This window comes from Nyctereutes procyonoides, unplaced genomic scaffold (genome assembly GCF_905146905.1).
Source record: "Nyctereutes procyonoides isolate TBG_1078 unplaced genomic scaffold, NYPRO_anot_genome, whole genome shotgun sequence".
Taxonomy (NCBI): domain Eukaryota; kingdom Metazoa; phylum Chordata; class Mammalia; order Carnivora; family Canidae; genus Nyctereutes; species Nyctereutes procyonoides.
This window is the reverse complement of record NW_026575126.1, coordinates 58,037,635-58,058,830: the sequence shown is the minus strand read 5'-3', so window position 1 is coordinate 58,058,830 and position 21,196 is coordinate 58,037,635. Positions and strand designations below refer to the sequence as shown.

Below are 21,196 nucleotides of genomic sequence, written 5' to 3'. Positions count from 1 at the left end.
TAATTTAATGATAACCACTAGATTGATTATTCATTGATGCCTAGTATAATATTCCACTCAGATCCCCTCTTCAGGCCTGATACACTGATCTTCCAGGTGCTGGGAATATGGGTTATTGATGGCTCTGTCTTCTCCACTCAAGATTACATCTCTTCTATGGGGTGGCCCCAGCCAATGAATGACTAATGTGTGGACACGAGGAGCAGCTTTTGTTGTCAATTTCAGATGACTCTAAAGGCCATCCCGCTCCTGAGTTCCCTAGGGGAGCCGCTGAGTCCTCAGTTGGGCCCACATGGTAGGTCAGCTTCTCTCTGCACAACCCCAACTCGTCAGTTTCCTTAGTGGTGTGTATCTCCAGAGAGCAATCCCGTGTAACCCTTCTGCCTTTTAGAGTCTGTTTCCAGGAAACCTTATCTTAAACGATGCTGAGGAGGAAGAGGATAGCAATGATGGCTTCTTCAGCAGGACTGTGGGAGTCTGGGATGAAACGGTCACTGTTCACAGCGCTCGGAGTTGGTGCTAATATGTGTTAGTTAAATCTGAATCTGAAGCCTTTCTTTGGAAGGAAAAAAAATAATCGATCCCCTTGAGAGACATTTGGTGTGATTTATTTCTCCTTATGATGTCGTCCCAAGAGGAGATCCATTAGTCTCTCTGTTCTGGTTCTTCCTGTCCTGGGTCCCCAGGGAATTATTCCATGAAGTGAGACCATATCCTATAATATGCAACTTGAGTCCTTGGCATTCTGTATGCTGTGAAAATTGCACTCTCTCTGGGCTCTTCCATCAGAATCCATCCCCACAAGCTATAAACAACCCCGATCACCTCTTTTCTTAGCTTCCAAGAGAGCTAATCCCCTGTCTAGTGCTTTATCAGTCTATTGAGAAACGCCCAGAGAAACCTGCCAATCTAAACAGAATATAGTGTGGGAAATCATATTAGACCTCCCTGTAATTCACCAAACGTTGCAGGCAGTAAAATTCTAATACCACACTGACTCTTTTATTGTAATGAGAATAGAAACTGACGCAATGTCAATCCATCCTTATTGCAGTATTAAGATTCTCCTAAAATACTACACTGAACTCCAACTCTGGGGAAATCCCATGCTAACTTACTCAAAACTGCCCTAAAATCAGCCTTAGATTGTTCAGAATCTTTAGCCTGATGATATGAAGAGAAGATTGTGCCTCTTAAAAAAAGATCATTCCCACTGGGATCTTGAAATAGACGCTCTTAGAAAATTCACTAATGGAAGAGGGACTGGATGGGATAGAATTGATAACTTGAGACAAGGTGCATGCAAGTGAATGTTGGTCCATATTTATTATTCTCCACTGACAACATCCTCAGGCCTACCTGTCAAGGAAGAGCTCGGTCATGGCTCCAGAGAAAAGTAGGCAATGGAGACAGAACCAGGATGGAAAGCAGGTAGATAGTGATAGGAACAAGACACACTTGGAGGCCAGGAGGGGTAAGAGGGAGGATGTCCATGTGAGTGGCACTGACATGATTCTAGACAAATTCACATTTCTTAGAAGATCCTGAGCTAACAATCAGGAGGAGATAGCAGAGTGCAGTGGTACCCACTTAACATTTCTGTGTCTTCATAATCAGACGACTGATTTTGATCAAGTTGCATTGTACCCAGCTCCAGGGAACAAATTATATCTCTAAGATATTCTAAGGAATATCTTCAGAGTGGGCTTGTAATGAACCAAGTAAACACTTGTGGGAAAGACATTCATCCATGGAAACAGAGAGGCAATCCTATAACCCTGCCATTCCACTCCTAGGTTATCCCGACACAAATGCATATGATATATATTTACCAAAAAATACATATGAGGGGTCATAGCAACACTAGTCATGACCTGCAAAACTTGGAAGCAGCTCAGATAGCCATAGACAATGCAGTAAATAAATTCTGGCATATGTATGCAATGGTACACTATATGGCAATGGCCATGAACGAGCTATGCCTACTTTCAACTGTGTAAGTTAATCCCACAAAGCAAAAGAGGACAGTTGTCTCCAAGTACATGCTGTGTGATTCCAGTTATATAAAGCTTTTTAAAAAGGAAAATCTCACCTATGGTATTTGAAGTCAGGTTATCAATTTCCTTTGGGGGCCTCTGAGATTAGAAGGTGGCCAGGGGTGCTCTGGGGTGCTGGTGATATTCTGTATTGTGGTTTGTGTGCTTTGTTTCATGTCTGGGTTTACTCTGTGTAAAGCCATTCAATGCATACTTGATTTATGCATTCTTTGTATATATAGTGATGTTATACATTTATATGAAAATTTACATCTAAAGTAAAGAGAGAGGAGGCTGGCATGCAGCTAGAGCTCTGTTATTGCTACTGTGTTGGTACTGCTGTGTGAAGAAGCAATGGCTAGAGCAAGGATAGCCACTTCACTACCACAAGGAAACACTCATCAGGATGAAAAACCAATATCCCCAGGAAAGTGGAGCACAATAAATAGCTCCAGTCGTAGATGGCATGCCTGAGCTGTGGAGTTATCTTGGCACTTCTTACCCCTGGACTTGGATTTAGGAATAGAATGTGGGGTGCCTGGGTGGTTCAGTCGGCTAGGCATCTGACTCTTGGTTTCAGCTCATGATCTCAGCATTGTGGGGTCAAACCCCACATCGGGCTCCGTGTTCAGTGGGGAATCTGCTTGAGATTTTCTGTCTCCCCCTCTCTCTGCTCCATCCCCTGCTTGCACTCTCTCTATATGTAAAATAAATAAATAAATAACTTTTTAAAAAAGGATTAAACATCTTTATGGTTCAAGCCACATGTTGAGTTTTGTGTTGCTTGCATCCCAAAGAAGCCTAACTGATTCTGAAGATGGAAGGTCTGTGGTACAGACTCCTATAGGGAAAAAGGAGCTTGGAAGCTTCAGAGAGAGGGTTGGGGAAGTTGTCAGATAGTCTGGTAGTTGATAGGCTTGGAGGAAGGTATGAGGAAGCCAAGACTTAGTGTTAAGACCTCTATGAGACTGCACATGACTTTCCAAGCAGCAGTCCTCCTTTAAGACCAACATCTTTATAGAGCTGAGACTGTGGCTGGAGTTCTTGTATTTGTCAGGACTGGCTCAGGAACTAGACAAAACCACCAAGACGGTGGGGCTTGGGGAAGTAGGACATCAGTGACAATGGAAGTCTATTGTCTATAGTTATGGACCTATGGTATGGACAATGGTTGGGAGGGCCATAGGAAACAGGACCTGCACACAAATCCACATTCTTTCTTGCTTTTGATGTTAGGTTTCATTCCATTCTCCATGTGGAAGTGGAACTGTGTTTTAGAAAATCTCAATTTTCTCTATGCTTTATCTGGGCTCCCAGAAACCCCTAACCGCCATTTGTGAGTTCACTGCTTAGCAGAAGTTTCTCTCTGATGATCTCATCAGAAAAGCTTACAAATGTAGTCCGTTCTCTTCTTGTGCCTTTCAGAAAGAAACTCCTACAAAAAAGAAAGAAGAAAGGAGGAAAAAAAGAAAGAAGAAAGGAAGGAAGGAAGGAAGGAAGGAAGGAAGGAAGGAAGGAAGGAAGGAAGGAAGGAAGGAAGGAAGGATAAACTCTTTTTTCTCTGCTGACCTGGTCATTCACCCTCTAGAATGTCAGAGAAAAGGGGAGCCTTAAGATACGGCTAAATTTGGGTGTCACAGTCCCACTGAGCTACAGACTTTCTCCTTCCATCTCCCTTGGAGAGAGCCTGCCAGCCAAGATGTCAGAGAGAATCCCACAGGGTCCTGTGCAAATCCCATGTGACAGTGCCCCATGACACATGACTTGAGTTGGGTTCTGACAATAGCCTGGAGGCAGAATTTGTCCAGAATTGTGGTGGCCACTATCCTTGAGAAAATGGCAGCTACAAGATCACCTGATGTTAGGTCTCCTCCACCCTGAGCATCCTCTCCTGGATGCAACCCTCCACAACCCAGAGTTAGCCTCACACATAGCACCAAGGCACCAGACTTGGAGACCCGAAGAAGCCAGAAACTCCTTCCCTCTCATGATGGCCTTGGTGCTCATCACAAGACACAGTGCTGGTTATAATATATATATATAATATGTAATATATATAATATAGGTTATAACAGTACACATCATATGCTTGTTACTGGGAGGAGCCTTCTCATTATACCATGCATTTCTCATGATCATCCTTTTATTATCTGCTTCTTACATACTGAAGGTCATGGCTCAGCTTTCCCAAAGTCATATAATTAGAGGCAGCACTGGGGTAGCAGAGTTTTCTTCTCCCCTCTGCATCTGGTGGCAGCAACAACACTGGAGCACTGACCTACTTCTGGGCCATTTATCTGTGAGGAATTGAGCAAATTCTGTCCTCTTCTGACCACTCAATCTCCACCTGGAAAATAATGACTTTAACCAAGACCCCGTTTGGAAGCTTTTAAATTCAAACTTTTAGAAACCAATGATCTGATAATGAAGAGTACACCTAGGACCATACAGAGGGGGAATGAAGAGTACGAAAGTAGAGAAATCAGAAACTCAGAAGCTTAGAATCAAGAAAGAAATCTGTACCTATTTGGTATATTATGGCCTGAATTGTGTTCCCCTAAATTCATATAATGAAATCTTAACCCCAGTACCTTGAATATTGACTATATTTGGAGACAGAGCCAATAAATGGAAAAACTAAGTTTAAATGAGGTCATATGGGTAGAGCCTCACCCAATATAACTAGACAAATACCATATGATTTCACCCATATGTGGAATGTAAGCAACAAAACAAATGAGTAACAGAAAAAAATAGAAAGACAAACCAAAAAACAGACTCTTAACTACGGAAGAGAAGACTAAGATGTAGACCGCAAGACCAAGAGAAGACCATATGAGGACACAATGAGAAGGTGGCCATCTGCAAGCCAAAGAGAGAGGCCTTGGGAGAAACCAGTCCTGTAGACACCTGGAACTTCAACTTCCAGCCTCCAGAACAGTGGGGAAATAAATTTCCATTGTGTAAGCCCATGTGTGGCAATTTGTTATGGCATCCCAATCAGACTAACACAGGGTGCTCTTAGATGTTAGGGCCTTTAGATACAGTACCTCGCATATTGTAGGTATTTAGCCATTCCCAACTTTCACTGTGCAGCAAAATCACCTGGAGCCTTAAGAAATAAATATGTAATTGCTCTGAATTGGCTGTAGCAACATTTTTCTTGCTATGCCTACTGAAGCAAGGGAAATGAAAGCAAAAATAAACTATTAGGACTACATCAAGATAAAAAAGCTTCTGTACAGCAAAAGGGCATAAACAATAAAACTAAAAGAAAACATACTGGATGGGAGAAGATATTTGCAAATGGCATATCAGATAAAGGGTTAGTATCCAAAATGTATAAAAACCTATGCAAGTCAACATCCAAAAAAAAACCAAGTAGTCCAATTAAAAAATGGGCAAAAGTCATGAACAGACATTTTTCAAAAAAGATACAGACGGCCAACAGACAACATCACTAATCATTAGGGAAATGCAAATCAAAACTACAATGAGATACCACCTCACACCTGTCAGAATGGCTAAGATAAAAAATACAAGACACAAAAGGTGTTGGTGAGGATGTAGAGAAAAAGGAACACTCACACACTGTTGGTGGGAAAGCACACTGGTACAACCACTGTGGAAAAGGTATGGAGGTTCCTTGAAAAGTTAAAAATAGAAATATCTTATTATCCAGTAAACACACTGTTGAATATATACCCAAAATATACAAAAACACTGATTGAAAGGGATACATACACCCTTATGTTTATTGTAGCATTATTTACAATAGCCAAATTATAGAAGCAGTCCAAACGACCATCGGATGAATGGATAAAGATGTATATGTAATATTATATATATTAATATATATATATGTATAATATATATGTATAATATATATATGTATAATATATATGTATAATATATATTAATATATATAATATTACTCAGCCATAAAAAAGAATGAAATCTTGCCACTTGCAATGACATGCATGGATCTAGACAGTACAGTGCTAAAAGAAATAAGTCAATCAGAGAAAGACAAATACCATATGATTTCACTCATATGTGGAATGTAAGCAACAAATCAAATGAGCAACAGAAAAAAATAGAAAGTGAGACAAACCAAAACCCAGACTCTTAACTATAGAGAACAAACATGGTCAACAGGGAGGAAGTAGGTGAGGGATGGGCTAAATAGGGGATGTGGATTAAGGAGTACCCTTGCCATGATGAGCACAGGGTGATGTATGTCAATCACTATACTGTACACCTGAAACAAATATAACACTGTATATTAACTATATTGGAATTAAAAAATAAAAAGCTTCATAATTTTAAAAATATGTATGTTTAAGCTCTGCTTCCAATAATACCATTTCAATTGGGCTAGAGGGGATTCCAGGCAACTCTAATGAGCAGCCACACCAAAGAATCATCTTCTTAGGTGGTTTTGTCATTGCCTTTTCTTACATTCAGATATAAGCTCAAGGGTCATGGCCACAGGAAGGCCCCCACTGTGACCACCCCACCCAGGGCAGTCCCTCTATGTCCAAACACTGTTTTCCTTTCTTCAGAGCATGAATCACTCTGTAAAATGATCTTTGACTTACAAGCATACTTCAGAGATACTGCAGGCATTCCGAAAAAAGCAAATATTACAATAAAGCAAGTCAAATGAACTTTTTGGCTTCCCAGGCATAGAAAAGTTATATTTACACTATACTGTATTCTATTAAGTGTGCAATAGCATTATGCCTAAAAAATGTCCATAGCTTAATTTTAAAATATCTCATTGCTAAAAAATGCTCACCATCATCTGAGCTTTCAGAGACTCACAATCTTTTTGCTGGGGGAGGGTCCTGCATCAATGTTGATGGCTGCTGACTGATTGGGGTGGTGGTTGCTGAAGTTTGGGGTGGCTGTTGTAGTTTCTTAAAATAAGGTAACAATGAAGTTTGTCACATTGATTGATTTTTCCTGTCATGAATGATTTCTCTGCAGCATGCAGTGCTGTTTTGATAGCATTTTACCCACAGCAGAACTTCTTTCAAAATTGGAGTCAATCCTCTCAAATCCTACAACTAAATGTATGCAATATTCTAAATCCTTTGTTGTTATCTCAACAATCTTCACCGTATCTTCACCAGGAGTAGATTCCATCTCAAGCAACTACTTTCTTTGTTCATTCCTAAGAAGCAACTCCTCATCCGTCAAACTTTTATAATGAGATTGCAGCCATGCAGTCTCATCTTCATGCTCCACTGCTCATTCTAGTTGTCCTGCTATCTCCACCTCATCTGCAGTGATGTCCTCCATGGAAGTCTTGAGGTCACCCTAAAGGTCATCCTTAAGGGCTGGAATCAACTTCTTCCATGTTGGTATTTTGACCTAGTCTCGTGAATCACAATGTTCTTCATGGTATCTAGAATGGTGAATCTTTTCCAGAAGGTTTTCAATGGACTTTTCCCAGATCCATCAGAGGAATCAATGACCATGGTACTATAGCTTTATGAAATGGATTTCTTAAATAATAAGACTTGAAAGTCAAACTCGTTCCTTGGTCCATAAGCTACATAACAGATGCTGTGTTAGGAGGCATGAAAACATAAATCTCATTGTCCATCTTCATCAGAGTTCCTAGGTTACCAGGTGCATAGTCAACGAGCAATAATATTTTGAAAGCATTTCTTTTTCTGAGCACTAGGTCTCAACAGGGGGCTTAAAATATTCAGTAAACCATGTTGTAAATGCACTGTCATCGGGCTTTGTTGTTCTACTTATAGAGCACAGAGCAGATTTATCATAATTCATAAAGGCCCTAGGATTTGGAGAATGGTCAATGAGCATGGGCTTCAGCTTAAAGTCCTCAGCTATATTAGCCCCTGACAAGAAAGTCAGCTTGTCCTTTGAAGCCAGGCATAGGCATTGATTCATCCTAACTATGAACATCCTGGATGGCATCTTCTTCCATTCTAAGGCTGTTTTGTCGACACTGAAAATCTGTTGTTTGGTGTAGCCCTCTTCATTAATGATCTTAGCTAGATCTTCTGGATCACCTGCTATGGCTTCCACATCAACAATTGCTGCCTCTCCTGGCATTCTGATGTTATGGAGACCACTTATTTCCTTCCACCTCCTGAACCAATCTCTGCTAGCCTGGTTTTTCTTCTGCACCTTCCTTGCCTCTTCCAGCCTTCACAGAAGTGAAGAGAGTCAGAGTCTGGCTCTGGATTAGGCTTTGGCTTAGGTGAATGTTGTGGCTGGTTTGATCTTCTATGTAGACCATTCAAACCTTCTCTGTATCAGAAATAAGGCTGTTTCTCTCTCTTGCCATTCTTGTGTTCATAGGAATAGCACTTTACATTTCCTTTGAGAACTTTTCCTTTGCACTCATGACTTAGGTAACTGTGTGGCACCAGAGGCCTAGCTTTTGGCCTCTCTTGGCTTTCAGCAAGCCTTTCTCACCTAAGCTTAATTGTTTCTATCTTTTAACACAACAGACTCGTGATTCTTCCTTTCGCTTCAACACTGAGAGGCCTTGGTAGGGTATTAATTGTCCTAATTTAAACATTGCTGTGTCTCAAAGAATAAGGAGTGAGAAGTGGGGGTGGGTCAGTGGAGCATTCAGAACACACACAACCTTTGTGGACTAAGTCTGTTCTCTAATATGGGTGTGGTTTGTGGTGTCCCCGAACACTGACAGTAGTAACATCAAAGGTCACCGATCACAGATCACCATAACAAAGATAGTCATGACAAGAAGGTCTGAAATATTCTGAGAATGCCCAAAACATGACAGAGGGACATGAACTGAGCAAATGCTGTTGGAAAAAACTGGTACCAAAAGAGTTGCAAAATGCAACGTTGCCACAAATCTTTTCCACCTGTGAAAAACAAAGGATCTGCAAAGCACAAAAAAGCAAAGCACCATAACATGGTAGGCCTGTATATGGTTGTTAATTTCTCTCTCTCTCTCTCTAGAAACCTAAGTTTCATGAGGTCAGAGACCCAGACACTTTTCTCTTTTCATTCTGACAACAGTCCCATGAGTCACATGTTATGATTCCCGTTTGCAGGGGGAGGACTCTAAGGTGTGGAGAAGCTAGTGGTAGCTAGCTTCTTGGGGCAGAAGTGGTAAAATCTGAGTCGGATCACAGGTTGGACTGAATTGAAAGCCACCCCGAGAGCTGTTTCTTTTGCCACGCTGTACATTATAAACCATTTTATCACAGAATCCCCATTTACTCTCACAAAGGAACTCCAATGAGGGAAGTGCCATTAGCCCCATTTTACAGATGAGAGAGTTGGAGGCTTCCGGGGGGGGGGGTCAAGTGATTTGCCCATGACCACACAGTAGAAAGTGGGTGGTTCCTTCTGTCCACAAAGCCCAATATGTTTCCTACTTCATTCTTTTGTTTTCTGTTCCCTTCCCGTGCCTGCCTGTCACGTGTCCTCCTCTTTGTGCTAAGCAGGGAGGGGACTTGGCTGGCTCTCGGAGGAGGGGGCAGCCGCCAAGGAGCATCCCACTGTGTGTGCTCTGTGCCCGGCTTCTCCCTGGCAGCCCTGCCAAGCCAGAGCTGCCGCTTGGCACTTCATGGCTGAATTAGAAAATGATAAGGTTAGAACATTCTAGAAGGTAACAAGGATGAGAGTCCCAGCCCTCCTCGAAAGAGTCTATGGGAATCAAATGGCAAAAAAACTTATGGAAACAGGGGGATGAGAAGTGTTATGTATTGGGCACCTACGATGTGCCAGACATGGGCCACAAATGAGTTCATTTAATTCTGAAGTGGCCTTGTGAAGAATGAGCAGGAAACAGAGGAGGCACTTTTGGCAGCCGCCTCTCCTCTTGGCCCAAATTCTGTTCAATGAATCACATAATCCCACCCCTCACTGTGTCCTCTGCTCCCTACTAGGACACACTTCCATCATTTCTACACCACTAACCATTCAACCAGTCTCTCAACATCCTCCTGGTCCCCTTCCAAGGTAGCACCCCTACTGCAGCCAGAGCCATCTTTTCAACATGCAGATATTAACGAGTCTCTCCTCTGGTTACAACCTTTGACGGCTTTCTATTTTTCTTATGATAAGGGCCAAATCCAGAAACAAGGTGTCCTGGTACAAATTCCTTGAGGACCCACTTTCCACCTCCCCCCACCCCCCCCCAGCCCTCCCTCTTGGCATGCCAGGCCTTCCAGCCCTCTCTCAGTTTCTGCAACACATCGTATCCCCTCTGGTTACCAGGCCTTTCTACAGCTGCTCATTTCTGCCTGGCAAGCCCTGCCCACCCCTGCCCACTCCCTTCCGGATTAACACCTGCTCATTCTTCAGATCTCAGAGCCTCTGGACAAGGACACTGCCTCTTGACATCTGGCCTTGCCTCTTGCCTTCCAAGCCGGAACTGCACATTCATTAGTGATCCATTGTGGGGTTTTTTGTTGCTGTTGTTGTTGTTGTTGTTGTTGTTGTTGTTGTTTTAATCCATGTTCATGGGAAACAGAAACTTCATCTGCTTCTGTCTCCCTCTTAGCCTAAAAACTAGCACAGTCCCCGAGCCCAGAGGAGGTTAATGTCAAGTGTACCAAATGTATGTCTTCATTTTACATGAGGGGAAACGGGGACTTAGAAAGTTTAAGCCACTTGCCTAAGGTTGCCCAGCAGAGCTGTGACACAAACCCCTTGACTGCTTGCTTGGCCTGCAAACATGTCAGTGGTGGGGGGTGGGGGCGTGCACTGTGCACTTGAGCTCCGAAATAAGTAGACGTGCTAAAGTCAGCACCCTCTCCACTCCATCACCGGCCACTTAAGAGGCCAAGCTCCTCCGAGCCGCCCTCAGCTGTGGGGGAGAGTCGGATGCTCCCTGAAGACCCATCTCATTATCCCAGGGCCAAACTGGGACCCCGCTAAAGGATAACTGGCCCATAAATAAGCCACATGCTAATTCTGCTACTGCACCAGGCAGAGACACTGACCAAAGGCCCGCTAATGCAGCCTCGTGGGCACCCTCCCATCCGGGGCTAATGGCCATTTGCAGAACATAAATGCAGCCCTGCCCAAGCCCCCAGAAGCCATTTGCTCTAATGTGAGTGCCTACGTGAGAGCCTGATGAATTAATGGGCCTGTTGCTCACAGTTCCTTGTGCAGCTCCGTTCACAGGCCATGTGCGCTGGTCATCTGGGGAAGGCATCTGGAAGATCGGTGGCAGACAACACAGGACGGAAGGGATGGGCAGCTGCACGTGCGTGCACATCTGCACACGAGCCCACATCTGCAGCTGATCTGCGCTTCTGCAGACACGGGTACCTGGGCATGCACGTGCACGCACAAGCACTTGGGAGCACGAGTTAGCATATGGTGCGTGCACGCTTGTGAGGACCTAGTGGTTGTGCATTTGCGGAGCTGTGCAATGACACCAGTTCCTCCAGGCTCACTTCATTGCCCACTATGCAATAGGTTACATTTTAAGACCCGGTCCATAGGAATTACTCAACAATACTCGTGGTTTTAATGACTGATGAAGGCTGCCCACCACAATTAGTACTCCTACCAACAATACTACTACTCGCAATAATTACAATAAACAGAGAGAAGAAAGCATTTCTAGATGGCAGGAGAAAGCAGAACATTCTCACAGGCGTTCGCGAGCTGAAGGTTTTTGGGGAGAGCATTTTCCTTCTCTGATGCCTCAAAGGGAGGCTACAGTTAGCAGAGCAAGCAGGGAGTCGGAGAGAGTTTATTCCCACAGGCTTCTCTTTCCATGTAAAAGACAAGGCCACTCCTTGAGAAGGGGGTTGGCTGAAGGATCACATAAGGGGATTTGAGGACTGGTGGCTCAGTCTTGGAGGATTTCCCAAGATAAATAAGCAGAAGTGATGGCCACAGTCGGTAACAGGATTATTTGAGATGCCCTGGGTGTCCAGGTGAGATTTTACCCTGAATATGGGCGCAGGGCACCATCCTGCTCGCTCCCAGGCATCTGCCACAAAGACAAGGCTTCTGGGGAATAGGAGATGCCCATGAAAGGACCATTAGGTAATTGAACTCAGGAGTCCAGGCTGAATGCAGCAGGAAGTCAGGTCAGTAAAATGAAAGATTAGGAGGGAGAGGAGGGACCCAGAAGCTTTCAATCTGCTGGTAAAGCAGAATTAGCATGAGGAATTGAATAAGCTGTTGCTGGTGGGAGTTAGAGGGGCTCCTGCAGGGCAGGGACAATGGGGACAATGATGGGGAAAGTCCATAATGGAAGCCAGGTGGAGGTGCACTCCCCTGAGGAAGGGGAGTGGCAGAGATGGCACCAGGGCCATGAGCAGTTCTTTTTCAGAACAGGTGCAAGCAACTCTTGCACCCTTTGACAGTCTTACAAAGATGACAGACCCTTGCCCTGCAGGGATGCCACGTTCATACTCTTTCATTTAGGACCCAAAGAGCCTGAACACTGGCTGGCTGCCTGGTCCTACCTGGGGGAGGGTGGGCGGGGCTGGCAGGGGAGAGGGAGACTGAGCCCCAGGAGTCTGAGGCCCCATTGAAGGCCGGGCAGTGATGAGGTGATGGAAAGACAAGAGGCAAAAGATGCAGGGACAGCCCCCCGCTGAGACACCTGCTAACTCTTGGGACTCTGGGTTCAGAGTGGAATTGACTACAAGGGCTCCTGCGGGCATCGCCAAGAGCCCAGGGCACTCTCAGCCCCCTTCATTCACAGCTGCCGTCCTGTGGTCTGTAGGTACCCGCTGGAAAGATGAGAGACACAAAGATGGTCCTGGGATTTTCTCCCCACAGCTGCTGCCTTCTCCGTTTTTCTGAGCATGACTTATTTCCATTTTTATTCCTGTGACTTCTATTCCAAGCTCTGCCTCCAGCTGTCTGTCTGCCACCTGGAGTGCTTCAGTGTCCTTACCCAGCTCCCACTGCAGTGCTCCTGGCCCTCCTTTCTTCCCCTGGGGACCCCAAGCCCCTCTCTACAGGGGCTCCTCTTCCCTTACCTCCACACTGGAAGGAGGTCTTTTCCCAGCAGAACCCTTACAAGCACTCACAGCCTTACAGCCCTCTGCCCTCCCTCCCTACTGGGCCTATTTACTCCCCTCATCCCTCCTGAGCAGATCCAGACATGGCTCAGAATCTACAGAAACTGAAGATGGCTCATCATTGCTCTCACTGCTTCCAGCAGGTACCAAGCTGCTCGGTGGCTCAGACCAGCAGCTCAGAAAAGAAAAACCTTGACCATTCATTTATAACTCACAGGAGCAGAACACATCACATGGCTTTCCCACCCACCGGGGCTGTGGAAAGCAGGTAAACTAGCCCTTGCCACTGAACGGACAGCTTCAGTGTGCATCACCCATCAGCCTGAATGTGCCTGTGACCATAGTAAGAGATCCTCAGCCTGATAGCTTGGAGTAGCCAAGAGCTGACCCAGACGAGGAGAACAAGGCAGGAATCTATAGGCAGCACTGAGCCAGGACTGGAAGAGTATTTTTGGAAGAGTCTGAAAAACTCACTGTCAGCCAAAAAAGGAAGATAGGGAAGTCTTTGGGTTTCTTGTCCTTATCCCAAAATAATGTTGAGGATCCAAAGGTGGGATATGCATCCCCACAAGCAGTCCAGGAGCTGTCCTGGGAGCCTCTTTCCTTACTACCACTACTCTGCACACTCGTCGCATCCAGGATGTATCGTCCTGCACCAGTCTCTTTCCTTATTAGACCCGTATTATCAGACCCATTAGACTCATTATTCCCATATTCCCTACAGGAATATATCTTTTTTCACTGTTGTGTCTCCAGAGTCCAACACAAGACCTGGCATACAGCAGGCCCTCAGTTAGTGCTTGTGGAGTGAATCGCGAATGGAACAAATGATGGATGTTATACACATAAATTCATATCCCAATAGCACATTCAGGAAGAATTAAGTAGTATGAACACTCTGCAAATGGCTATATTTTAGTAGTAAGATAACGTTCAACATTGTTCCCAAGGAATTTTATGTATTCGTGTCTACCATATTGGTTCACTCAAGGCGCTGAACTGGACACGACGTAGACCAAAGTTTGGAGGACGTCAGGTATAGGCACAAGGAGACAGAGGAACACTTGCAACGGTTATCTCAAGAGCTTGTAGAGAAGTCTGAATTGCAAGTATTCTCCTACAATACATACCAAACCAAATGCTGGAATACGGGCCTGATTGGGAGTTCATGAATTATGGAAGCCAGGTTAGATCAAAAACCGGTGTCACAGTTTCCAACATGATATGAAGTCTTCAGACTTTTTTCTTCCCGGAGAAATGTTTATTTTTATTTTTCCCACGTTCTCCCGAATGCAGAAACCGAGAAGAAGCGGAGTTGGAAGACAGCTCTACAGAAACAGTGAGGCCATTTCTGCCACCTTACGGGGTATCATTACACCAAAGTGTAATGATAGAGCCAACGAGGCTGGGAGACAAGGGGAATCACTGCTGCTTTTTCGATTTACATAGTAAGAGACGGTGTAAGAACCAAGGAGGTGATCATCTCTACAGTTTCCTTTTGTTACTCCTTGCTGAGAGTCATCAAGAGCTGCTAGAATGAACAGATCAGAGCGGCAAATACTGCATAGCACACCCAGGAGCAAGGGGGGCATTAACTCAAGATCAAGGCACAGGCTGACACAGGCTAGTGAGACATGGAGAGCTAGAGTTCTCAGGACAACCAACCCCGGGCAAGGCCAAGATGCAACACAGAGACAGGTGACCAGGGAGGCAGGAGAGTGGGCATGGTCTATGGGAAGAGTGCTTTTCATCTGGAGTCAGGAGGACTTGGGATGGAATCCTTGCTCCAAGTCATTATGACTGTAAAAATCCAGGTGATTTTCTTAAAATCACTCATAAAATGCATATAAGCATGTTTGCCATGGGCAGTAAATGAAATTGACATAGGAAATGCTTGATTGATTAATTCATTAATTCATTTCATTATTACCATTTGTGATCAATGATAATAACTAGCATTCGCTGGGTACTTACTATGCACCAGACTCTTTCTTTCTTTCTTTCTTTCTTTCTTTCTTTCTTTCTTTCTTTCTTTCTTTCTTTCTTTCTTTTTCTTTCTTTCTTCTTTTTCTTTCTTCTTTCTTTCTTCCTTTCCTTTCCTTTCCTTTCCTTCTTTCTTTCCATCTATTTATTTACCTTAAGATTTTATTTATTTGAGAGAGACAGCATGAGCCAGAGAGAGGGGGAGAGGGGCAGAGGAAGAGGGAAAAACAGACTCTCTGCTGAGCAGGAAACCAAACTCAGGGCCCCTCGTGAGGCTTGATCCCAGGACCCTGAGATCATGACCTAAGTTAAAGGCAGATGCTTAAGTGACTGAGCCACCCAGGCTCCCCTACGTTAAGTCTTTCAATCTTTAGAACACCTCTATGAAGAAAGAATTACTATTATCACAAATGAAAAAAGTGAGGCACAGAGTTTCAGTAATAGGAGAAAGGCCACACAGAGAGTGAACTGCAGACCTGGGATTTGAGCCCGGGATAGCTGGCCATGGAGGCCATGTGCTTAGCCACTACGCTTACTAAGGACGGGACAGGATATACAGTGGTGAATAAGACAATAAGACCTTTGTGCTCATGAGGAGAGAGATAGTGAACAAATAAGTGAAGAGAATGACCACAGACAATGATGAGAACTAGAAAGAGAATAAAACAGGCCGAGTGATTAGTGATAGGAAGAGCTACTTCTGGGATGCCTGAGGGGCTCAGTGGTTCATCATCTGGCTTCAGCTCAGGTAGTGACCCTGGGGTTCCGGGATCGAGTTCCACATCAGGCTCCCTGTAGGGAGCCTTCATCTTCCTCTGCCTGTGTCTCTTCCTCTCTCTGTGTCTCTCATGAATAATAAATACATAAAATCTTAAATTAAAAAAAAAGGAAGAGCTACTTCTGATAGGGTGGTCAGAGTCAGCTTCTCTCAGTAAATAAAATCTGAGGTGAGTTGAGATTCCAATGACTAGAAAGAGCCAACCAGACAATGACTTAAGGGGGAACGTGTACCAGTAAGCACCAAGGTCCTGAGGTCAGAACAAGCTGGGAGATGTCAAGAAACAGAACCAATAGCCATCCTAACAGTTGTGAGGTGATATCTCATTATGGTTTTGATTTGCATTTCTTTGATGATTAGTTACACTGAGCATCTTTTCATGTACCCGTTGGCCAATATGTATCTTCTCTGAAGAAATGCGTATCAGTTTCTGCTGGCGATGATGGAGAGACACTGGAACCCTTGTACATTCCTGGTAGAAATGCAAAACGGTGCAGCTGCTATGGAAAGCACTTCAGAGGTTCTTCAAACAATTAAAAATAGAAATACCATAGGATTCAGTAATCCCACTTCTAGGTATTTATCCCAAAGAATTGAAATCAGGGTCTCAAGGAGATATTAGCCCTCCCATGTTCATGGCAGGGCGATTCACTGTAGACAAGGTATGGTAAGAGCCTAAATGTTCATTAGCAGTTGGATGGATAAAGAAAATGTGTTACCTGCATACAATACAGTCTTAGTCAGCTTTTTTTTTTTTTCCTTTTTGGTGTGGGGGTGGTGGGTGGGATGGGGAAAGGCAGAGAAAGAGAGAGAGAATCTTAAGCAGGCTCCATGTCCAGCTCAGAGCCTAATGTGGGACTCAATCTCATGACCTTGAGATCATGACCTGAGGGAAATTAAGAGTCAGATGCTTAAACGACTGAGCCACCCAGGAGCCCCTTAGCCTTTAAAGGGAGGAATTCCTGCTATATGCAACAACATGGATGCATGTCAAAGACATTATGCCAAGTGAAATAATCCAGCCATAGAAGGATAAATATTGCATGATTCCACTTATATGAGGTATCTAAAACACTCAGGCTCATAGAAGCGAAAGAGTGGTTGCCAGGGGCTGGATGAAGGGGGAAATGGGGAGTTGCTAATCAATGGGTAGTGTCAGTTATACAAGATAATAAGTTCTAGAGCTCTGTTGTACAACATTATGCCTGTAGTCAATGATCCTGCACTGCACACTTAAAAATTTATTAATAGGTAGATCTTACGATGCATTCTTACCACAATAAAAAATATATATGTGATGAAACTAAAATTGGAAAGAAAAAAAAAAACAGAAAAAAGCTAGACTATAGTAAAGCAGAGCTGTGGTCACTTACCAACTAGTTGAGAAAACAGTGGTCAGATCAGGCCAGGATAAGAAGTTGGGTCTTTCTGAATACAAAGAAAACACCTCTTGAATAGTCTTTGAGGAGAACTGAATGATCTGATTTCACTTTTAAAAGGTCACTCTGTCAGATGTGTCAAGAATGGATCACTCCTGCCTGGCAGAGATTAAGCACTCAGTAAACAAAAGTTCCCTCTACACGCTGGGAGATGCTTGGACAAAAGACAAGGAAGCTGATGTTCAGCACCACTCCAAGCCCTTTCTCCTCCAAGAATCACGGATGCTGCAGGCTCCTGGAGGGAACAAGGATTTTGACCCACTGCTCCCATTATGACACCTTGCAGAAAAAATGAGATGTATTCTATGGCTATGCTCTGTCCCCTTTCCAGAAACCTCTTTGTGTAGTGCAGGATCTTGAAATGCCACCTGAACTAGCAAGTTCTTTCTGAGCAGTACTCATGGGTTAATAGCCCAAGAGTACTAATCAATTTGGCAGGGGGAAAAGGCAGTAACTTTATACCCACTGGCTATTCAAGGCACCGCCAATTAAAAGGATCTTTCCTGGGCACGCACCTGGGTGGTTCAGTTGGTTTAAAGTCTGCCTTCAGCTTAGGTCATGATCTCAGGGTCCTGGAATTGAGCCCCACATCAGGCTTCCTGCTTAGCGAGGAGTCAGCTTCTCCTTCTCCCCACTACTCGTACTCTCTCTCACTTTCTCTCTCTCTCTCTCTCCTCTCTCCTCTGATAAATAAATAAAATCTTAAAAAAATAAATAGAAGGATCATTCTTCAGGTGGGCTGCTGAGATAGTAATCCCTAATTCTGATGTCTGGTACTGTTTTCTTCCTGCTCTGGACCAGGAGGACTGACTCATTCTATCAGCTGCCAAAAAAAAAAAAAAAAAAAAAAACCACAAATGACAACACCAAATTACTTTTCTTTAAAGAAAAAGAGGCATTGCATTTATCAGGGAACAGTGTGCCCAATGGGAATAAGACCCACATTAACCCTGGTCAACCCACAGATGTTGGACATCCCACGCCATGTGCAGGACCCTCATACCATTATTTTTCCTCTAACTTGTAAGGAACTGCCCACAGAATCAGAACTAGAAGTGGCCAAAAGTCCAGAGCTCAGTTATATGCTCATAAGCTGCACCGGATCTTGGTTCTCTGAACAAGGAGAGGATCTTTGGGTGTCTCTCAATTTCATAAAGTCCCCACAGTACGGGTTCGAAGCCTCTGATTGCCTGGAGTCCTGGCTGGTAGGAAAGTCTCTAAATGTTCAGTCTCAAACCCGCAAGTTATCACCAGCTTAAAAATGATCACGAGAAGCTGCAGAAAGCAGGTACTGAAAATCAGTGCAGCACTCCTGGCGAACGAGGTGAGACAAAAACATTGTGTAAAACCCTTTCTCCATGCTCAAAACTGTCACATTCCTTGAGAAAATATTTTCGAATAAAGAAAACGCAGCCCCATGTCAAAGCAAGGAAGGATAGTCTTCAAGGGATCTCGGGACAATGGGGACCCTACAGGCTCCTCGGAAAGCAGAGTCTGAGCCTTGGAGGCTGTGATGTTAATGTTCTCAGAGTAACTGTAGTCAAGCCTGGGACCTCTCTGGGCTGCAAGGAGCAGGTGTGGGGACTTCTGAATGAAGTAGAGCGCCAGGAGAGATATGCGAAGTCTGTAAACAGGGATGAGAGGATGAGAAGGTGCCTTCCAGTCCCAGGATGGAGCCCAGCAGAGAATGTCTGCCCAGGATGTCGCTAATGGAAGGTAGTTATTCCTAAAGAATTAGAACCCTGGTTGCATGGACTACAGATGATAAGCCTGAGTTCTAATCCTCTAACGGAGTAGAAACTCCAAGCCATGAAATTAATGGAAAAGCTAGCCAGGAACTGTGGAATCTCTTGGCAGAAGCCACTGTGAAGCCAGATTGCAGCATCCTTCCCTAGTGGAGGCATGAGCACAATTGCTGAAAGTGAGCTCACCGGCAAACATCACAAAATAAACTCCAGGAAGAGGTATGTCAGGAACTAGGAGAATTTGCTAGCAAAGAGACCGTGGCTGGGAGAACCAGTAAGACTATAACTAGCAAAAGAAGCAACACACAGCAGAGCCACAGAAGTAGAAGGAGGGGAAAGGGTAAAGTCAATGCAGTCCCTTCTTGGCCAGGTGGGTTGACAAGGTAGCGAGTGGACACAGGTCTTGACAGGGAAGGAAGCTCCCCAACAGAGAAGGGAGTACCACAGGAGAGCAGAAGAGCTCTCCTAGCCACATTTCCTCTCTCACCTTGCCCAGCTGGCTGCCCTGGGTCTTTGGAGCCTGGAGCTGATCCTGGTTTCCCTGGCTACGGAGTCTGTTTACCCACAGCATCAGAGGTTAAATGTGTTTGCACCAACGTGAATGAACAGAGGAGGAAACCAGCTTGCTTCGACCAACGTAGCATCCATCCCCGTGCACGGCCTGCCCCACCCACCTGCACCACCAGAGACCTCAGTGTATCATCCTGTTTGGTGCATTAAGCAGCTTAGGGAAGTCAAGAGCTGTTTTCCTCTCTTTCTTGTTCTTCCACTGCGGTATCTGCTGACCCAACCATGCCCTGCCGGGTAGCACACACAAGCCGGAGATAGCTCTGGTAGAAAAAAAAAATCACATGATGTCAGCACTAACCTATGCATTTGGATGCGAACCTGTTGGCAAATTACAGCCTGTCATTCTCAAATGAGTGAGCTGAGACGAAAATGTCAGTTTGAGCAAATGTCTTTTTTTTTTTTTTTTGGTTTTTGTTCTACAATTTAGGGAGATGGTGCGCATATCATAAAGCACATGCCTCACGTAGGAGTGTGAAATCCAATAGTGAATGAGAGAAAAGGTAGAAGAAGAAAGAGACAAAAGGGTTTTTATGGGCTTTTTCTGTTTTGTTTTGTTTTGTTTTTTGTTTCTTGTTTTTAGCAATAAATGCAGGCAGGCAATGAAAGAGGAATAACAAGAACTAGGGGACGTCAGCTCTTGCCCTCGGTTCCCTGCAGGGTAAGGAGAGTACACAGCAAGTTAGCAACAGTTAAGGAGTCTGCAGGAAACTTAGCCTGAGTTAAGGGTATATCATGGCTGCAAAAGACGCTGCAGAGATCTGGAGAACAGAAGCGAGTCTCAAACATGAAAGGCAAGAAACTGACAAGAAACAGACAATACGTCTGCAGAGGGGATCTGGTACCATGTAGGATAGAGTCCTTTGGGGCCCCTCCAAAGTCCTATGAAATTAAGCTTAAGCGAAAGCAATTTCTGTGCTTTAAGCTTCCCCATAGTGAAGAAACTTGGTTCTTTCAACAGTTGACTAGCAAGCAAAGCATAAGACAGCAATGTTATTTATTTGGCGGAAGTGTTCTTTCTCCCTGCGGTGGGCCCCAGGCATGTGGAGCAAAAGATAAACAAATGCCAAAAGAGAACACAGTCAGGAAGCACTGTGTGAAGGGCCCTGGTCCTTCCTGATTCTGGTTTAAGAGGCAGGAGGGCCAGGGTGGGGGGGGTCACTAAAAATCTCAGAGGTAAGGTCTCAGACTTGATCGCATTTTCTGCCCAGGAAAGCACAAAGCTACGGTCAAGTTTACAGAAGGGGATTATTAAAAAAGATTTGGGGTGAGCTATTTCAGGCACCCAGATAAAGGGCAGAGGATAGTTCAAACCATTTTGATCTGTATGTCTCTCCTTTTATTTTCCTCTGGGCAGTGTTTCCACAGCTTCCAAGCATCCTATCTTGGCTTCTCTTTTATGCACTTTGACAGACCAGAAATAATTTGAGCTGCAATCTTTCATCTTTCCCCTCACTGATGTGAGCATTGGGTAAGGCTTAAATAAATAATAAAAATAGCAGCTCACATTTATTGAACACTTACGAAGAACCAGGGATTCGCTCATTTAATCCTTGCAACAAACCTTGAGGTACGTGCTCACCATTCCCCACGTCGTCTCTGAAAACTCAGCCTCGTCCCCTTAGCAAGTGGT

At 44.4% G+C, this 21,196-nt stretch overlaps 1 pseudogene; it reads right to left on the bottom strand.

The window, feature by feature from the left end:
- Positions 1 to 415: 415 nt before the first annotated feature.
- Positions 416 to 21,196, bottom strand: part of LOC129519866 (tigger transposable element-derived protein 1-like) — a 65,651-nt pseudogene continuing 44,870 nt past the window's right edge.